This window comes from Pongo abelii, chromosome Y (genome assembly GCF_028885655.2).
Source record: "Pongo abelii isolate AG06213 chromosome Y, NHGRI_mPonAbe1-v2.0_pri, whole genome shotgun sequence".
NCBI lineage: Eukaryota > Metazoa > Chordata > Mammalia > Primates > Hominidae > Pongo > Pongo abelii.
The window spans coordinates 56,758,160-56,774,703 of record NC_072009.2 but is presented as its reverse complement, the minus strand read 5'-3'; the positions used below and the strand labels follow the sequence as shown (position 1 = coordinate 56,774,703).

The window sequence follows — 16,544 nt, the reverse complement described above, 5'->3', positions numbered from 1 at the left end:
CATATAAATTGCTGACTTCTGGATATATTCTGGTTCTGGGATGGGTAGATTTCTGATCTCTTTTACTCTATCTGTAAATCCCGTGAGTTTCTGGCATGTCATTTCTCTGATGCTGGTTGCTTTGATGTTTAAAGTGAGATTTGACATCGTTTGTCACTTACTGGTGATAAATAACATTTATTTTGTTCTTCGTTCCTCTTATTTCAGTGTGTGTTTAAAACACCTTTTCTTTGATGGAAAATAAAGTAACAAAATAGTAGTGAAATAGTTCTTCAGTGTCTCTCATATGTTGACATTTTCCATGTACTTGAAACGTGTAGGGTACACCTCTTCTTCTTTTTTCCTTCTCTGAGCAATGACTAGAAGAAAAGCCCTACGTGTTTCTAGCATTTACGGTGAGCCATTACTGAATCTGGGTATATTCATGAATGCTGCTACCTGTATGTTTTTAATCAGTAAGAATTTATTGAAACGTAGAAGACGTTATACTGTCTCTTTTCCAGTTATGGCTATATACTGCCCTTAATTTGTGGAAATGAAGTATAGAGAAAGCCGTAACATCTGTCGAAGAACTACAGTATTACCCTATAATGTTGTCAAATACCAAACAATCTAGAAGTATTTTGCCAAAGAAATAGCAAATGTATGAATTTAATTTACGTTGAAATCTATCCTAATGGAGCCTTATCACCAGTGTAAGAAATAACTTCTGGGTGGGCATAAGTACCCGGTATATATAAGGTAAACTTTGGCTGCTGAAATAGTCACTTCTTTTGTCATTTGTCTCTTCCCCCTCCCCACCCAAAGGGTAGCACTTGACAGAGAATTTTTATTTCTTCATAAAGTCAGTCATTTAGAAATCTGCATTGCTGTACGTAGAAAAACAATTACTGTTTCAAAGTTTTTCATATTTTTGTTATATTGGGTATGATATTTCTTTCTATTAAAAAAAATGTTTTACCGTATTAATCCATTCTTTCTGTCAACTTTATTTTCAGGCTTATTCTACTTATCCAGATTCACCAGATCAATTTATATCTATAAATTCCGTCATCCCTGGATATCAGTTGCCTGTATATAATTATCAGGTAATTGAAGAGGGAGTAAAATGTTTTACCTTCAGCTACTATTGAGGCCTTCAACTTGTTTATACAAATTGCTTGAATAGTTTGTCATTTTAAAGTAGTGAAATGTACCTAAAATTTAAGAAATCACTTAGAATTCGTGTAATGAGGACCTCTGTGTTACTTAGAAGTGATGAAATAAGATTTTGACAGGAGTGTACTCAGCAATAACTTTTGTGTAGAACAATTTCTGAGATTTGTGTTTCCGTCTTTGTTTCAGCATGTATTTTGTTATCTTTGCTGTCAAAGAGCTGAAACATCCAGGCTGACTTTCATGAATCTTGCAGAGATATAAAGTGAAATAAAAGCTTTACCCAATTCTTAGAGCACAGAATTCCAATTGTATTTTTATTTTAGCTTGCTGCTTCATGGTAGTAGTTCTCTGGGTCTGTTTTCAACGATACAACTCTTATCTATGACCCGTAATCATATGTGTGGTAACAAATTCAAAGAATTAATATCTTTGAGGATGCTACAATTCTATTTCCAGAAAATTGGGAAGATTGAGGTTTTCCATGTAGAAGTAACAACAAGAACTTTCAGGGATTAGAAACCTAAAGTACTTCTTTTTTTCTATTCTGTTTCTTTCATTATAACAAAGGAGCCATCATGATAAATACTTCAATATTATGTAACTCACGGGTTTTTGAAAATGTGTAGGAGTATTTACATAATTTTGGTTACTTTTTTTTTTTTTAAAAAAAAGATTCCACTGCACTGGCCTGTTGGGGCGCAAAGGAGTTATGTTGTTCCTCTGGTAAAGCGAATTAGTGAAACATATACTTCCTCTTCTTTCTTGATTTTTTGTGTGTCATATGTGCCTATAAATATTTTAAATCATCCTTTATATTAATGTGTTACGTTTTGTTACTTTCTTTTTAACCTGCCATGGCAGCAACAGTGCCTTTTTCTCTCTCAGGTTTTGTATGCTTAAGCAATGGCTTATCCACGTAATGACAAGTGTTCAGTTACTTGTTGGTAGATTATTTAATGTAAGAAAGGTAGTCCTAATGTGGCTTTACCTAAGAACGGTAGTATTAATTTGGCTTTAGAAGAGCATGTATCTGATTAGAATCTGCGTCTGGATTTACCAAGCATAAAAAATTTGATAAAGAGAAACAGAAATGTTTTTCTGTTAATTACTCTTAAAGAAGAGTAGGATTAAAAAGAGCATTACCTCTATAACACCTGAGCTGCTTTCCCCCATGTAACTAAAATATTTGAAAGCAGTTCTTCTCATGTGTCTGCCTACTTTATTCTTCTCTAAGTTTAGCAATTAATCCAGCTATTCTTTATTTGAAATGATTTCCAGATGCCTCTGCATATAAATTGCTGACTTCTGGATATATTCTGATTCTGGAATGGGTAGATTTCTGATAGTTTTAGATATCTGTAAATCCCATCAGTTTCTAGCGGGTAGCGTCTCTTATCCTTGTTACTTTGCTATTTAAAGTAGATTTGACATATTCTGTCACTTATTGGTGATAAATAACGCTTATTTCCTTCTTAGTTCATTTTATTTATATCTTAGTTGAAAAGACATTTTCTTTGATGGAAAATAAAGTAACAGAATAGTAGTGAAATAGTTATTCAGTGTTTCTCATTTGTTGACGTTTTCCCTGTGCTTGAAACACATACGGTATACCTCATCTTGTTTTTCCTTCTCTGAACAATGGCTAGAATAAAAGCCCTACTTTTAACATTTACTGTGAGCCATTACCGAATCTGGGTGTATTCATGCCTGCTGCGTACCTATATGTGTTCAAACAATTAGTATTTATTGAAACATATGAGACTTTATACTGTCTCTTTTCCAGTATTGGATTATATACTGCACTTAGTTTTTCAACATAAAGTACAGAAAACGCCATAAATTCTGTAGAACTACATATTACCTTATAATATTGTCAAACACAAATCAGTCCGGAAGCATTTTTACAGGGAAATAGCAAATGTATTAATTTAACTTACATTGAACTCTGTCTTAATGTAGCCTTATCACCAGTGTAGAAATAACTTCTGGGTGGGCATAAGTACACAATATAAGTAAGGTTAACTTTGCCTGGTGAAATAGCCAGTTCTTTTGTCATTTGCTGTTCCCCCTCCACGCCCAACCGTAGGACTTGACCGAGAATCATACATTCTTCATAACTCAGTCAGTCATATGCAATTCTGCATTGTTGTATATAGAAAAATAATTAGTATTTCAATGTTTTTCATATTTTTGTTCTACTGGGAATATTTCTTTCTAATTAAAAAAAAGTTTTACCTTATTAATTCATTCTTTCTGTATAATTTATTTTCAGGCATATCGTACTTATCCAAATGCACCAGTTCAGGTCATCACTAGATATCAGTCGCCTGTATATAATTATCAGGTAATGTAAGAGGAAGTAAAATGATTTGCTTTCCGATATTATAGAGGCCTTTAACTTGTTTATACAAATTTCCTGAATAATTTGTCATTTTAAACTAGTGAAGTGTACCTAAAATTTAAGGCGACACTTAGAATTAGAGTAGAATGAAGACCTCTGTCTTATTTAGAAGTAATGAAGTAATATTTTACTTGGCAGTAACTTTTCTGTAGAACAGATTTCTGAGATTTGGTGTCCCCTTCTTCATTTCTGGATTGTAGTTTTCATCTTTGCTGTCAAATAACTGAATGAAACATCCAAAGTTGACTTTGCTGAATTTTGTTAGGGAGATAGAGTGAAGTAAAATTATGATCCACTTTTTAGAGCACAGAATTCCAATTATATTTTCATTTTAGCTGGCTGTTTCACGGTGGTAATTCTCTGGATCTCTTTTCATAGATAGGACTATGTCTATGACCCATAATTATATCTATGGTGATAAACTGAAAGAGCTACTATCTTTGAAGTTTCCACATTGCCAACTCCAGAAAATTTGGAGAAAGGTGAAGTTTCATATATAAAAGTAACAAGAATATCATGGACTAAAAACATAAAGTACTTAAGTTTTCCATTCTGTTACTTTTATTATAATGAAAAAGGAGACAGCAGGATAAGTACTTCAATATTGTGTTTCTCATGTGTTTTTGAAAATGTGTAGGAATATTTTAATAGTTTTGGTGTCCGTTTTTTTTTTTGTTTTGTTTTTTGTTTTTTTAAAGATGCCACCATAGTGGCCTGTTGGAGAGCAAAGGGATTATATTGTACTTGACGTTAAGTGAATTAGCCAAACGTACACTTCCTGTTCATTCTTGATTTTTGCCATGTCATATGTGCCTATAAATATGTTTAAATGATTCTTTATATTAATGTTTTATTTATTTGTTTTTTTACTTTCTTGTTAACCCGATTATAAACTCCAATGGGAGCAACAGTGCCTTTTTTGCTCTCAGGTTTTTATGTGCTTAAGCAATGGCAGGTCCACATAGTGATAGACTATATAATCAAAGAAAGGTAGTATTCACGTGGCTTTAGAATTAGTATGTATCTGCGTAGAATCTGCCTCTGGCTTTACCAGCAATAGAACATTTGTAGAAGAGAAACAGAAATGCTTTGCTGTTAATTACTCTTAAATAAGAATAGGAATAAACAAGAGTATTACCTCTAAACCACCTGAGCTGCTTTCCCCCCTTATAACCAGTTCCTAAAGTGCATGAAAGCAGCTCTCCTTATGTGTCTGCCCACTTTATTCTTCTGTAAGTTTAGCAGTTCATCTAGCTACTCTTTATTTGAAATGATTTCCAGATGCCTCCTCATGTAAATTGCTGACTTCTGGATATATTCTGGTTCTGGAATGGGTAGATTTCCGATGTGGTTTGATATATATATATAAATCGCGTGAGCTTCTGGCATCTGATTTCTCTGATCCTGCTTACATTGATATTTAAAGTAGGATTTGACATACTCTATCACTTACTGTTGATAAATAGCGTTTGTATTCTTCTTAGTCTATTTTATTTATGTGTTAGTTTAAAAGACATATTCTTTGATGGAAAATAAAGTAACAAAATAATAGTGAACCAGTTGTGCAGTGTCTCTAATTTGTTGACATTTTCCACGTGCTTGAAACATGTATTGTATACCTCTTCTTTTTCCTTCTCTGAACAGTGGCTAGAAAAAAAGCCCTACTTGTTTGTGTCATTGACTGTGAGCCATTACTGAATCTGGGTGTATTCATGTATGCTGCTGCCTGTATGTTTTCAAACAATAAGAATTTATTGAAACATACAAGACATACTTTCTCTTCTGCACTATTGGATTATAGACTGCACTTAGTTTTTCGGAATGAAGTACAATAAAAGCCATAACATCTATAGAACTACATGTTACCCTATAATATTGTCTAATACAAAACAGTCTAGCAATATTTTTACAGGGAGATAGCAAATGTGTTAATTTAACTTACATTGCAATCTGTCTAAGTGGAGCCTTATCACCAGTGTAAGAAATAACTTCTGGGTGGGCATAAGTACCCGGTATATATAAGGTAAACTTTGGCTGGTGAAATAGTCACTTCTTTTGTCATTTGTCTCTTCCCCCTCCCCACCCAAAGGGTAGCACTTGACAAGAGAATTTTTATTTCTTCATAAAGTCAGTCATTTAGAAATCTGCATTGCTGTACGTAGAAAAACAATTACTGTTTCAAGGTTTTTCATATTTTTGTTATATTAGGAATTGTATTTCTTTCTATTTAAAAAAACGTTTTACCGTATTAATTCATTCTTTCTGTCAACTTTATTTTCAGGCTTATTCTACTTATCCAGATTCACCAGGTCAATTTACATCTATAAATTCTGTCATCCCTGGATATCAGTTGCCTGTATATAATTATCAGGTAATTGAAGAGGGAGTAAAATGTTTTACTTTCAGCTACTACTGAGGCCTTCCAACTTGTTTATACAACTTGCTTGAATAATTTGTCATTTTAAAGTAGTGAAATGTACCTAAAATTTAAGAAATCACTTAGAATTCGTGTAATGAGGACCTCTGTGTTACTTAGAAGTGATGAAATAAGATTTTGACAGGAGTGTACTCAGCAATAACTTTTCTGTAGAACAATTTCTGAGATTTGTGTTTCCGTCTTTGTTTCAGCATGTATTTTATCTTTGCTGTCAAAGAGCTGAAACATCCAGGCTGACTTTCATGAATCTTGCAGAGATATAAAGTGAAATAAAAGCTTTACCCAATTCTTAGAGCACAGAATTCCAATTGTATTTTTATTTTAGCTTGCTGTTTCATGGTAGTAGTTGTCTGGGTCTGTTTTCAACGATACAACTCTTATCTATGACCCGTAATCATATGTGTGGTAACAAATTCAAAGAATTAATATCTTTGAGGATGCTACAATTCTATTTCCAGAAAATTGGGAAGATTGAGGTTTTCCATGTAGAAGTAACAACAAGAACTTCAGGGATTAGAAACCTAAAGTACTTCTTTTTTTCTATTCTGTTTCTTTCGTTATAACAAAGGAGCCATCATGATAAATACTTCAATATTATGTAACTCACGGGTTTTTGAAAATGTGTAGGAGTATTTACATAATTTTGGTTACTTTTTTTTTTTTTAAAAAAAAGATTCCACTGCACTGGCCTGTTGGGGCGCAAAGGAGTTATGTTGTTCCTCTGGTAAAGCGAATTAGTGAAACATATACTTCCTCTTCTTTCTTGATTTTTGTGTGTCATATGTGCCTATAAATATTTTAAATCATCCTTTATATTAATGTGTTACGTTTTGTTACTTTCTTTTTAACCTGCCATGGCAGCAACAGTGCCTTTTTCTCTCTCAGATTTTGTATGCTTAAGCAATGGCTTATCCACGTAATGACAAGTGTTCAGTTACTTGTTGGTAGATTATTTAATGTAAGAAAGGTAGTCCTAATGTGGCTTTACCTAAGAACGGTAGTATTAATTTGGCTTTAGAAGAGCATGTATCTGATTAGAATCTGCGTCTGGATTTACCAAGCATAAAAAATTTGATAAAGAGAAACAGAAATGTTTTTCTGTTAATTACCCTTAAAGAAGAATAGGATTAAAAAGAGCATTACCTCTATAACACCTGAGCTGCTTTCCCCCATGTAACTAAAATATTTGAAAGCAGTTCTTCTCATGTGTCTGCCTACTTTATTCTTCTCTAAGTTTAGCAATTAATCCAGCTATTCTTTATTTGAAATGATTTCCAGATGTCTCTGCATATAAATTGCTGACTTCTGGATATATTCTGATTCTGGAATGGGTAGATTTCTGATAGTTTTAGATATCTGTAAATCCCATCAGTTTCTAGCGGGTAGTGTCTCTGATCCTTGTTACTTTGCTATTTAAAGTAGATTTGACATATTCTGTCGCGTATTGGTGATAAATAATGTTTATTTCCTTCTTAGTTCATTTTATTTATATCTTAGTTGAAAAGACATTTTCTTTGATGGAAAATAAAGTAACAGAATAGTAGTGAAATAGTTATTCAGTGTTTCTCATTTGTTGACGTTTTCCCTGTGCTTGAAACATGTACGGTATACCTCATCAATGGCTAGAATAAAAGCCCTACTTCTAACATTTACTGTGAGCCATTACCGAATCTGGGTGTATTCATGCCTGCTGCGTACCTATATGTGTTCAAACAATTAGTATTTATTGAAACATATGAGACTTTATACTGTCTCTTTTCCAGTATTGGATTATATACTGCACTTAGTTTTTCAACGTAAAGTACGGAAAACGCCATAAATTCTGTAGAACTACATATTACCTTATAGTATTGTCAAACACAAATCAGTCCGGAAGCATTTTTACAGGGAAATAGCAAATGTATGAATTTAACTTACATTGAACTCTGTCTTAATGCAGCCTTATCACCAGTGTAAGAAATAACTTCTGGGTGGGCATAAGTACACAATGTAAGTAAGGTTAACTTTGCCTGGTGAAATAGCCAATTCTTTTGTCATTTGTCTGTTCCCCCTCCACGCCCAACTGTAGGACTTGACCGAGAATAATACGTTCTTCATAAATCAGTCAGTCATTTACAATTCTGCATTGTTGTATATAGAAAAATAATTAGTATTTCAATGTTGTTCATAGTTTTGTTCTGCTGGGAATATTTCTTTCTAATTAAAAAAAAAGTTTTACCTTATTAATTCATTCTTTCTGTATAATTTATTTTCAGGCATATCGTACTTATCCAAATGCACCAGTTCAGGTCATCACTAGATATCAGTCGCCTGTATATAATTATCAGGTAATGTAAGAGGAAGTAAAATGATTTGCTTTCCGATATTATAGAGGCCTTTAACTTGTTTATACAAATTTCCTGAATAATTTGTCATTTTAAACTAGTGAAGTGTACCTAAAATTTAAGGCAACACTTAGAATTAGTGTAGAATGAAGACCTCTGTCTTATTTAGAAGTAATGAAGTAATATTTTGACAGGAATATACTTGGCAGTAACTTTTCTGTAGAACAGATTTCTGAGATTTGGTGTCCCCTTCTTCATTTCTGGATTGTAGTTTTCATCTTTGCTGTCAAATAACTGAATGAAACATCCAAAGTTGACTTTGCTGAATTTTGTTAGGGAGATAGAGTGAAGTAAAATTATGATCCACTTTTTAGAGCACAGAATTCCAATTATATTTTCATTTTAGCTGGCTGTTTCACGGTGGTAATTCTCTGGATCTCTTTTCATAGATAGGACTATGTCTATGACCCATAATTATATCTATGGTGATAAACTGAAAGAGCTACTATCTTAGAAGTTTCCACATTGCCAACTCCAGAAAATTTGGAGAAAGGTGAAGTTTCATATATAAAAGTAACAAGAATGTCATGGACTAAAAACATAAAGTACTTATGTTTTCCATTGTGTTACTTTTATTATAATGAAAAAGGAGACAGCAGGATAAGTACTTCAATATTGTGTTTCTCATGTGTTTTTGAAAATGTGTAGGAATATTTTAATAGTTTTGGTGTCCGTTTTTTTTGTTTGTTTGTTTGTTTGTTTGTTTTTAAAGATGCCACCATAGTGGCCTGTTGGAGAGCAAAGGGATTGTGTTGTACTTGACATTAAGTGAATTAGCCAAACGTACACTTCCTGTTCATTCTTGATTTTTTTCCATGTCATGTGTGCCTATAAATATTTTTAAATGATTCTTTATATTAATGTTTTATTTATTTGTTTTTTTACTTTCTTGTTAACCCGATTATAAACTCCAATGGGAGCAACAGTGCCTTTTTTGCTCTCAGGTTTTTATGTGCTTAAGCAATGGCAGGTCCACATAGTGATAGACTATATAATCAAAGAAAGGTAGTATTCACGTGGCTTTAGAATTAGTATGTATCTGCGTAGAATCTGCCTCTGGCTTTACCAGCAATAGAACATTTGTAGAAGAGAAACAGAAATGCTTTGCTGTTAATTACTCTTAAATAAGAATAGGAATAAACAAGAGTATTACCTCTAAACCACCTGAGCTGCTTTCCCCCCTTATAACCAGTTCCTAAAGTGCATGAAAGCAGCTCTCCTTACGTGTCTGCCCACTTTATTCTTCCGTAAGTTTAGCAGTTCATCTAGCTACTCTTTATTTGAAATGATTTCCAGATGCCTCCTCATGTAAATTGCTGACTTCTGGATATATTCTGGTTCTGGAATGGGTAGATTTCCGATGTGGTTTGATATATATATATAAATCGCGTGAGCTTCTGGCATCTGATTTCTCTGATCCTGCTTACATTGATATTTAAAGTAGGATTTGACATACTCTATCACTTACTGTTGATAAATAGCGTTTGTATTCTTCTTAGTCTATTTTATTTATGCGTTAGTTTAAAAGACATATTCTTTGATGGAAAATAAAGTAACAAAATAATAGTGAACCAGTTGTGCAGTGTCTCTAATTTGTTGACATTTTCCACGTGCTTGAAACATGTATGGTATACCTCTTCTTTTTCCTTCTCTGAACAGTGGCTAGAAAAAAAGCCCTACTTGTTTGTGTCATTGACTGTGAGCCATTACTGAATCTGGGTGTATTCATGTATGCTGCTGCCTGTATGTTTTCAAACAATAAGAATTTATTGAAACATACAAGACATACTGTCTCTTCTGCACTATTGGATTATAGACTGCACTTAGTTTTTCGGAATGAAGTACAATAAAAGCCATAACATCTATAGAACTACATGTTACCCTATAATATTGTCTAATACAAAACAGTCTAGCAATATTTTTACAGGGAGATAGCAAATGTGTTAATTTAACTTACATTGCAATCTGTCTAAGTGGAGCCTTATCACCAGTGTAAGAAATAACTTCTGGGTGGGCATAAGTACCCGGTATATATAAGGTAAACTTTGGCTGGTGAAATAGTCACTTCTTTTGTCATTTGTCTCTTCCCCCTCCCCACCCAAAGGGTAGCACTTGACAAGAGAATTTTTATTTCTTCATAAAGTCAGTCATTTAGAAATCTGCATTGCTGTACATAGAAAAACAATTACTGTTTCAAAGTTTTTCATATTTTTGTTATATTGGGAATTGTATTTCTTTCTAATTTTAAAAAACGGTTTACCGTATTCATTTTTTTCTGTAACCTTTATTTTCAGGCATTTCCTGCTTATCCAAATTCACCAATTCAGGTCACCACTGGATATCAGTTGCCTGTATATAATTATCAGGTAATGTAAGGAGTAAAATATTTGCTTTCAGATATTATCGAGGCCTTAAAGTTGTTGATACAAATTTCCTGAATAGTTTGTCATTTTAAACTAGTGAAGTATAGGTAAAATTTAAGAAAACACTTAGAATAAGTCTAGAATGAAGACCTATGTATTACTTAGAAGTAATGGAATAATATTTTGACAGGACTATACTTGGCAATAACTTTTCTGTAGAAGAGTTTTCTGAGATTTGGCCCTTCTATATTTCAGGATATAGTTTTCATCTTTGCTGTCAAATAGCTGAATGAAACATCCAGAATGACTTTCATGAATTTTTTAGGGATATAGAGTGAATAAAATTATTACCCAATTCTTAGAGCACGTAATTCAAATTATAGTTTCATTTTAGCAGGCTGCTTCACCACAGTTGTTGTCTGGTTCTCTTTTCATAGTAGATAGGACTCTATCTATGACCAATAATCATATCTGTCATAATAAATTGAAAGTAGTAACATCTTTGAGATTTCCACAATGCCAAATCCAAAAAATTGGGGAAAAGGTGAGGTTTTATATTTATATGTGGAAGTAACAAGAATATCAGGGATTAGAACCATAAAGCACTTCTTTTTTCCATTCCGTTTCTTTTATTATAATAACAAAGGAGCCAGTATAAGTACTTCAATATTATATATATCATGTGTTTTTGAAAATGTTTAGGAATATTTGAGTAATTTTGATTTCCTGTTTTTTCTTTTGTTTTGTTTTTTTTGTTTTGTTTTTTTTTAAGATGCCACTGCAGTGGCCTGTTGCGGAGCAAAGGAGGTAGGTTGTACCTCGGGTAAAGTGAATTAGCCTACCATGCACTTCCTGTTCTTTCTGGATTATTTTCCATATCATATATGCCTATAAGTATTTTTAAATGGTTCTTTATATTAATGTGTTACATTTTGTTACTTTCTTTTTAACCCAGTTGCAGTCTCCCATGGGCACAACAGTGCCTTTTTCTCTCTCAGGTTTTTGTGTGCTTAAGCAGTGGCTGGTCCACATAATAAGTGTTCAGTTACTTGTTGATAGACTGTGTAATCTAAGAAAGATAGTATTAATGTTACTTTAGAATTAGCATGTATCTGCCTAGGGTCTGCCTCTGGCTTTACCAGCCACAAAAAACTTGTTGAAGAGAAACAGAAATGTTTTGCTGTTAATTACTCTTAAATAAGAGTAGGAATAAAAAAGAGTATTACCTCTAAAACACCTGAGCTTCTTTCCCCCCTTATACCTAGTTCCGAAAATATTAGAAAGCAGCTGTTCTGATGTTTCTGCCTAGTTTATTCTTTAAGGATAGCGATTAATCTAGCTCTTCTTTACTTGCAATGATTTCCAGATGCCACCTCATATAAACTGCTGACTTCTGGGTATATTCTGGTTCTGGAATGTATAGATTTCTGATGTCGTTTACTATACCTATAAATCCTGTGAATTTCTGGCATGTAATTTCTCCGATCCTGATTACTTTGATATTTAAAGTAGGATTTGACATACTCTATCACTTATTGGTGATAAATAACGTTTATTTTCTTCTTAGTCCATTCTCTTTATGTGTTAGTTGAAAAGACATTTTCTTTGATGGAAAATAAAGTAACAAAATAGTAGTGAAATAGTTCTTCAGTGTCTCTCATTTATTGACATTCTGCATGTACTTGAAATGTGTAGGATTATACCTCTTCTTCTTTTTTCTTCTCTGAACAATGGCTAGAGAAAAAGCCCTACTTGTTTCTAACATTTACAGTGAGCCGTTACTGAATCTGGGTGTATTCATGTATGCTGCTTCCTATATGTTTTCATACAATAAGTATTTATTGAAACATATAAGACATTGTACTGTCCTTCTCCAGTTTTGGATTGTATACTGCCCTTAGTTTTTCGAAATGAAGTACAGAAAAAAACATAACATCTGTAGGAGAACTACATATTACCGTGTAGTATTGTCAAACAACAAAACTATCTGGAAGTATATTGACAAAGAAATAGCAAATGTATTAACTTAACTTACATTGACATCTGTCTTAATGGAGCCTTATCAGCAGTGTAAGAAATAACTTCTGGGTGGGCGTAAGTACACAGTGTAAGTTAGGTAAACTTTGCCTGGTGAAATAGTCACTACTTTTGTCATTTGTGTGTTCCCCTGCCCCACCCAAAGGGGCTTAGCACTTGATAGAGAATATTTCTTTCTTCCTAAAGTGATTCATTCATTTAGAATTCCGCATTGTTGTATTTAGAAAAGTAACAAATATTTTAAAGTTTTTCATTTTTTTTTTAAATTTTGGGAATAATATTTCTTTCTAATTTAAAAAGATGTTTTACCGTATTCATTCTTTCTGTAAACTTACTTTCAGACATATCTTACCCAGATTCACCAGGTCAGGTCACCACTGGGTATCAGTTGCCTGTATATAATTATCAGGTAACTGAAGAGGGAGTAAAATGATTTATTTTCAGATACTGTTGAGCCCTTTAAGTTGTTTATACAAGTTTCCTGAATAGTGTGTCATTTTAAACTAGTGAAGTGTACCTAAAATTTAGGAAAACACTTGCAATTGGTCTAGAATGAAGCCCTCTGTATTATTTAGAAGTAATGGATTAACATTGTGACAGGAATATAGTTAGCGATAACTTTTCTGTAAAACAGTTTTCTGAGATTCTCTGTGAAACAGTTTTCTGAGATTCATTGTCCCCTTCTGTATTTCAGCATGTAGTTTTTCATCTTCACTGTCAAATAGCTGAAACATCCAGACTGACTTTCATCAATTGTTTAGGGAGATAGAGTGAAATAAAATTATCATCCCATTCTTAGAGCACAGAATTCCAATTATATTTCTATTTTAGCTTGCTGCTTCATGATAGTAGTTCTCTGGGCCTCTTTTCATAGATGTGACTATATCTGTGACCCATAATCATATCTATGGTGATAAGTAATAAATTGAAAGAACTCGTATCCTTGAGATTTCCACAATGCCAACTCCAGAAAATTGGGAAAATGGCGAGGTTTTACATATAAAAGTAACAAGAACGTCAGGGGTTAGAAACATAAAGTACTTCTTTTTTCTACTCTGTTTCTTTCATTTTAGTAACAAAGGAGCCAGCATGATAAGTGCTTCAATATTGTGTATCTCATGAGTGTTTTAAAATGTGTAAGAATATTTTAATAGTTTTGGTTTCCTTCTTTTTTTTTTTTTTTTTTAAGATGCCACCACAATGGCCTGTTGGGGAGCAAAAGGGGTTATGGAGTAAAGTGAAATTAATGAAACATACACTTCCTCATCTTTCCTGACTTTTTTTTCTATGCCATATATGCCTATAGATATTTTTAAATGGTTCTTTATATTAATGTTTTATGTTTTGTTACTTTAACCCAATTGTAAACTCCCATGGGAGCAACAGTGCCTTTTTGTCTCTCAGGTTTTTGTGTGCTGAAACAGTAGCTGGTCCACATAATGATAAGTGTTCTGTTACTTGTTGATAGACCATATAATCCAGGAATGGTAGTATTAACTTGGCTTTAGAATTAGCATGTATCTGCCTAGAATATGCCTCTGGCTTTACTAGCCATAAAAAATTTGTTGAAGAGAAACCGAAATGTTTTGCTATTAATTTCTCTTAAAGAGGAATCGGAATAAAATGTTTTGCTATTAATTCCTCTTAAAGAGGAATTAGAGTATTACCTCGAATACACCAGAGCTGCTGTCTTACATCACGACCGGATATTTGAAGGATATAATAAGTGTTAAAATTCTCAAACACTCCCGTACTACCTTTGTTTCTTAGAATCCTTCTACCTCTGATTATGTTGATGCCTGGAAGAGATTTTAAAACCAAAGGCTGCCTTAATGTATTTCGACTTTTCGTTTAAAACAAGGTTTCTGAAGTAGCCCAATTGAATTTCAACACAACCTACGTTGAAACTTTTGATACCAGCTCACCTTTTTGAGGAATAAATAAGTAGCTTTTAAACGTATCTGTGTATCTGTTTAATTACACTTTCATTATTTTAAATATAGGCCTTATTCAGCGCTTAACTATCACTGTGGAGAAGTTGATACAGGAGGTGATGTTGTGCCAAATGAATGCTCAATTCATGAAGCTACCACACCCTCTGGAAATGGCCCACAGAAGGCAAACATCTAACTTTGAATTTTTTTTAAATATGTATTTTGTGTTTTTTTCTAGTTTTAATAACTTTTTTTGAGAAGCAAACATTTTTGCCCAAATTTTAAGATGTTAGCCATAAATCATGGAGCTTAAATAATGGACCGATACTCAGAAGTTAATGTGAAGGTTGTTGAAATTTCAGATACCCCAAATATTCAGTATATACATAAAGTTTCTGATTCAGCAGTCGTTTCCTGTATTTCAGTTCCACTAATTTTAAAAAGCCATTCTTTAATAAATACTGTATTAATATGATTTGGAAGAATGCTATGGGAGGGTTTCCTCTAGAATTCTACTCAAAAGAAGAATTCCTATGAATTATATGTCCCTTTTCTTTTACCACAGTTTTGATCTTAAGCAGTGAAAAATATTATTTAAGTAAGCATTCTCTCCATAACATTATATGTGGCAGAAGTTTCCAACAGTGGTGAAGTCAGGAGTAATTATTCAAATACTGAAATAGACAGCGTTGTTTCTGTTTTTTATCATTGCTGCAAATTTCTGTAATAACAATACTGTCACTCTTGCATCACATATGTTCTGTTAAATAGGTGGGAGTGTGGAAGTAGTTGATGTACTGGTAATAGGTATAATACCCAAGAAATCCCATTGGAGTGTAAATTCCTTGATTTGATATTGGATTTTAAATAGTGAATAAATATTAAAACATACTCTTACAGTGTAATTGGCAGGTTTTGTCCTGAGTTTTTTTTTTTTTTTTTTTCTTGAAACATTGGAGTTCACTTAGGGATTTAACAAACTGAGCTTTTTAAACCAGTATTGTATCACTAAGGTTCTAAAATAATTCTTTGATTTGTCAGAAAACTTACATACTGAGGATATGTGGTAGGAATTACAAATCACATTTTTATGAAAATTTTTTTTTTTTTTTTTTTTTTTGAGACAGGGTCTTCCGGTGTCACCCAGGCTGGGAGTGCAGTGGTGTGATCTCGGCTCACTGCAACTTCCGTCTCCTAGGTTCCAGTAATTCTCCCTACCTCAGCCTCCTGAATAGGTGGAATTACAGGCGCCCGCCACCCAGCTAATTTTTGTATTTTTTAGTGGAGAAGGGGTTTCGCCGTGTTGGCCAGGATGGTCTTGAACTCCTGATCTCAGGTGATCTGTCTGCCTCGGCCTCCCAAAATGCTGGCATTACAGGTGTGAGCCACTGTTGCCAGCCTCTTTTAGCATTTTTTGCGTTTCTTTAGAAATAAACTAATATGTTCAGTAAACCATCAAAATAAAAGAAACACACACCCTTATTAAGAGCGAGTGAAAGAACGAGTTGTCTTTACATTACTGAAAACTTGTGTGTTTCAGAAATCTGTGGACCGAAGCATACAGATGGTGGTATCTTGTCTGTTTAATCCAGAGAGCAGACTGATAAATTCTGTTGTTACTCAAGATGACTACTTCAAGGTATGAAAGGAATGGTATGCATAATTAAAAAGCCCACTTGTTCCCTCTCAAGTTAGCTGTTTTCCTTGTGGTACATGTATTTTGAGATTTCTTAGAGGAATTTTTTTTTTTTTGAGACGGAGTCTCGTTCTGTCACCCAGGCTGGAGTGCGGTGGCACCATCTAGGCTCACTGCAAGCTGCAAGCTCAACC

General features: G+C 33.4%; 1 pseudogene; it reads left to right on the top strand.

Moving 5' to 3' along the window:
• LOC129053337 (deleted in azoospermia protein 1-like) overlaps positions 1-16,318 on the top strand; it is a 52,487-nt pseudogene extending 36,169 nt beyond the window's left edge.
• Positions 16,319-16,544: the final 226 nt, after the last annotated feature.